Consider the following 5,000-nt stretch of genomic DNA (forward strand, 5'->3'; position numbering starts at 1 on the left):
TTCTCCAAGCGATCGAGTTCGAGCGTCTTCTCGGCCAACGGTGCCGGCACTTGCGTGCCAGACCGAGACCAATCCGAGGCCCTCACTGAACCGCTCAATCGATAGTAGCGACGGGCGGTGTGTACAAAGGGCAGGGACGTAATCAACGCGAGCTTATGACTCGCGCTTACTGGGAATTCCTCGTTCATGGGGAACAATTACAAGCCCCAATCCCTAGCACGAAGAAGATTCAACGGGTTTCCCAGCCCTTTCGGGCCAGGGAGGCATCCACGCTGATTTCTTCAGTGTAGCGCGCGTGCGGCCCCGGACATCTAAGGGCATCACAGACCTGTTATTGCTCAATCTCGTGTGGCTAAACGCCACTCGTCCCTCTAAGAAGTTGCGCCGGCGCATCGAGGAACCGGCGAACTATTTAATAGGCTAGAGTCTCGTTCGTTATCGGAATTAACCAGACAAATCGCTCCACCAACTAAGAACGGCCATGCACCACCACCCACCGAATCAAGAAAGAGCTATCAATCTGTCAATCCTTACAGTGTCCGGACCGGGTGAGTTTTCCCGTGTGTTGAGTCAAATTAAGCCGCAGGCTCCACTCCTGGTGGTGCCCTTCCGTCAATTCCTTTAAGTTTCAGCTTTGCAACCATACTTCCCCCGGAACCCAAAACCTTTGGTTTCCCGGAGGCCGCCCGCAGAGTCATCGAAGCAACTCCTGCGGATGGCCAGGTGGCATAGTTTATGGTCAGAACTACGACGGTATCTGATCGTCTTCGCGCCTCTGACTTTCGTTCTTGACTAATGAAAACATTCTTGACAAATGCTTTCGCAGTAGTTCGTCTTGCTGCGATCCAAGAATTTCACCTCTAACGCAGCAATACGAATGCCCCCGTTTGTCCCTGTTAATCATTACCTCCAATTCCGAAAACCAACAAAATAGAACCGAGGTCCTATTCCATTATTCCATGCACCATTATTCAGGCAGCGAGGCCTGCTTTGAACACTCTAATTTTTTCAAAGTAAACGCGTCGGCCACCCGGGACGCTCAGTGAAGAGCACCCGCGGGAGAGAGCCGACAGACGGTAGGGCAGGAGATACGGGCAGTGAGCCGGCGCGAGCCGGACCGCCCGCCTGCGCCTGAGATCCAACTACGAGCTTTTTAACTGCAACAACTTTAATATACGCTATTGGAGCTGGAATTACCGCGGCTGCTGGCACCAGACTTGCCCTCCAATAGATCCTCGTTAAAGGGTTTAAAGTGTACTCATTCCAATTACGGGGCCTCGAAAGAGTCCCGTATTGTTATTTTTCGTCACTACCTCCCCGTGCCGGGAGTGGGTAAGTTGCGCGCCTGCTGCCTTCCTTGGATGTGGTAGCCGTTTCTCATGCTCCCTCTCCGGAATCGAACCCTGATTCCCCGTTACCCGTTACAAACATGGTAGGCATATCACGTACCATCGACATTTGATAGGGCAGACATTTGAAAGATGCGTCGCCGGCGCGAGGCCATGCGATCAGCACAAAGTTATCCAGAGTCACCAAATGGGACGACGCAACCCCTTGCGAGGCCGCGCCGATTGGTTTTGAACTAATAAAAGCGCTCTTCCCGATAAAGGTCGGAGCTTCGATTGCATGTATTAGCTCTAGAATTGCCACAGTTATCCAAGTAGGATCGTGTCATCTAAGGAACCTCGACTGATTTAATGAGCCATTCGCGGTTTCACCATGGGACAGTGTGAACTTAGACATGCATGGCTTAATCTTTGAGACAAGCATATGACTACTGGCAGGATCAACCAGATAGCTATCGTTTGCGAGACGTTTTTCCACAACACATCGCGGGACGGGAGACAACGCTCTAGCGAGAGAACGGATCCCGGCATTCCCGGATTTTTTCACATCGGACCGCTCACATTTCCCCCTTCACCGTAAACACGGCGTCGCCGGGAAATCTCTCGATTTGCATCGAGCCGACTGCGTTTTGCAGACCCGTCGCCCGTTCCGAGGGCTGGGCCAGTGCGAGACTTTTATCGAGCCACCAATACTGCTTGGTTGCGTTAGCACTGCGCGTCGCCGCTGGCTTCACGCTACGGACACGTACTTTTACCTTCACTGGCGCGACCTGCGCGCCGAGCCCGCATTTTACCGGGAAGCTAGTCGGGAGACTGAGCCACGCACGGTCAGATCGGGCACATGTCGCTGGCTGCGAGGGAGCGCGGATCCTAGCGTCACATAGAGGCTTCACCGACACTCACCTCCACAATAGTAGATACAGACCGTTTTAACCGCCGTATTTCTGCCCATACCTCTAGTGTTAAACCGAAAAATCGGGTACATAGTCTCGGGGAGGACCGGGGTGCCGCCCCATGAGGGGAGCCCGCACGGAGGGCGCCGGGGGTGCCGCGACCCGGGGGGCGGCGCGGGGGTGTCGGGGCGCATCTACGGGGCTCACTCGCGCGGGCGCCACACTTCCGGGGGGCGCCCCAGGTGGGGTGCCAACTTTGGCGCCCCCGACTAAGGGGCCGCCCCCACTGCGGTTACACGCTTTACGACCACCCACCCGCGTTCCCCACCCCAGGGGGCATGCGAATCACCCGCCAGGGGCGTTCTGGGACCGAGGGCGCCGCTCCGGCACAAGGGGGAGCCAAAACGCCCCGAGTTCCCCCGCGGCCACCTCGACACCTGGGCGGGCGGCGAGGGGTGTCCTGCGATCGGGGTGGGGAGCTCTACCAGAATCACCCGCCAAACTTCACCGGGGGCGTCTCCCGGCGCCCCTGCGCTCGGGTGACGAACAGCGCCCCGGGCTATCCCGGGCGCCCTATGGCGTCCACCTTCGATCGGAAGGGTGATCTCGACTCGGGCTGAGGCGGGCCACAACAATCCGCGGTCACATCGGAGCCGTCCAGGCTAACGAGGCCCCGGCTCACGGGTAACCCATGGGGCTGGACCGGGAGTCCGCCGTTAAAGAAGAAAGAAATGTAGTGCAAACCAGAACCAGTTTTTTTTATTTATTTTATAACTCGACTAATAATCGTCACAAAATTATAAACTTGGTACCTACGGATAGCCCTGGGCCCAACCTAATACAGGATGTCCATAACTATGCGCTAATTAAATAATTAATGGGTATTAAGGTCGGTCTTAGTAAATTGCTATATAAAGTCTAAGACCAGAACCAGTATTTTAAATTTATTTTATAACTCGGCTCCTAATTGTCACAAAATTTAAAAATTGGTACCTATGGATAGCCCTCGGCCCTACCTAATACACCGTGTCCATAACAATGTGGTAATTAAATATTTACTGGGCGTTAGGGTCGGTCTTAGTAAATTGCTATATAAAGTCTATATAAAATTTTACGAATTTAAAAAAAAAATTCCTACCGTCAAAAATAGCGACGCCTAGACCACCACACCTGTTCTGACGTTAAATCCTACTTGCACACACGTGTGGGAATAGATTAGATATCATCTAGAGATAGAATTCCTAATTATTTAATTAAAATAGAGACTCTAGATTTAATAGTTGTGTCATAGTTACATTAAGTCGAATTAGCGAAGCGGAGGCGGGAACTAGATTCTAGATCTAACACTTCGATTGCGATGAAAAAAAAATAGCTTTATTTTAAGGCCGACAAGGCAAATACGGTTTAATTAATATTAAAGAAATAAGTCCGAACACCTACCTTAAGCGAATCATCTACACAACACATGACTAGAAATAATACACGTCCACACGAAGAGCGATTGAAACGGTGACTGCAACGGTGAAAACTTGTACGACGGAAACATGGCGCCTAGGTTATGCCTACTTCCGGTCTGATGAAAATTTTTAATTCATTTTAAATTTTGCGCTCTATTTCGTCCGCGCTTGTCCACTTAAACTCTACAGAAAAGATAGTCTATATAAAAATAATTCCTAGAAGACAATTTTATGAGAGATCACCCACATTTATTTACCCTGCCTGTCTACCTTAGGGTTAGAGTTTGAATTTTTCTAGATTCAAGCCAAATATGCCGTGTCGATTAAACGACGACGTACATAACAGAGCGAAGACAATGAATGGTTCCTTAATTAACTATAATTACGGTCCTAATACAACTACAATTCACCATAGTACTAATATGTATGTGTATTGTTGTTTTGGGAGTTCTGTCATTACATTTTAAATTATAAAAAAAACGGGTTTACGATACACTTCATTACGCCGCCGATCGTGGTTTTAGATTTAAATTTGGTCGGATTCGGTTTATTATTAATTTATATAATACTTTATACATACTTTAATTCATTAAATACATTTATCTATGTATTTATTTCATTAGTTAAGTATTTGTTTAACTAAAAATTATCAATTTAAGGCATAACAATTACAGAAAACGATTGTATTTGAGATAAGTCTTATCGAACCATTTAGTAGCTGGGTCGGTTTATTATTAATTTATCTAATACTTTATACATACTTTCACTCATTAATTACATGTATATATGCATTCATTAAATCATTTAAGTATTTATTTCATCAAAAAGTATCGATTGAAGGCATAACACTGATAGAAAACGATTGTATTTGAGATAAGTCTTATCGAACCATTTAGTAGCTGGTTCGCGGGTCGGTTTTATTCCTTAACTCTAGATTTAAGTCTATCGTGTTTAATTTCAATTTAATTTATCACAACTTTTAGATTTTGTACTAGATTAAGCTACATTGAAGCTTATTTTTCACTATTTAATCAATAGAGGATATTATATAATATTTTTAAGTCTAATATTACGCAGCCGTTTGTTAAATCTAGTTTTACAACGACGACTCGCGCGATTTCGGTTTGGTTTTAAAACTTAAGTTCATTGATTCTTAAAATATATATTCCAGTTAGAATAGAACTGAATACGTACCACATGATGTATACACACGTTTGGGTTATTTATTTATTTTAAATTTAGTTTATTATGACCGATCGTAATTAACTTTGGCGATACCGGGCTGATATGTCTTATCGACCGGA

At 46.9% G+C, this 5,000-nt stretch overlaps 1 non-coding gene across 1 annotated transcript in view; it reads right to left on the reverse strand.

Moving 5' to 3' along the window:
* LOC131933284 (small subunit ribosomal RNA) overlaps positions 1-1,797 on the reverse strand; it is a 1,848-nt gene extending 51 nt beyond the window's left edge. The window contains exon 1 of the ribosomal RNA XR_009384925.1: positions 1-1,797. This exon is cut by the window's left edge and continues 51 nt beyond it. This is a non-coding gene — a ribosomal RNA (small subunit ribosomal RNA).
* Between the last annotated feature and the right edge of the window lie 3,203 nt (positions 1,798-5,000).

This window comes from Physella acuta, unplaced genomic scaffold, assembly GCF_028476545.2.
Source record: "Physella acuta isolate Inbredline_101_S28 unplaced genomic scaffold, ASM2847654v3 ptg002438l, whole genome shotgun sequence".
Lineage (NCBI taxonomy): Eukaryota > Metazoa > Mollusca > Gastropoda > Physidae > Physella > Physella acuta.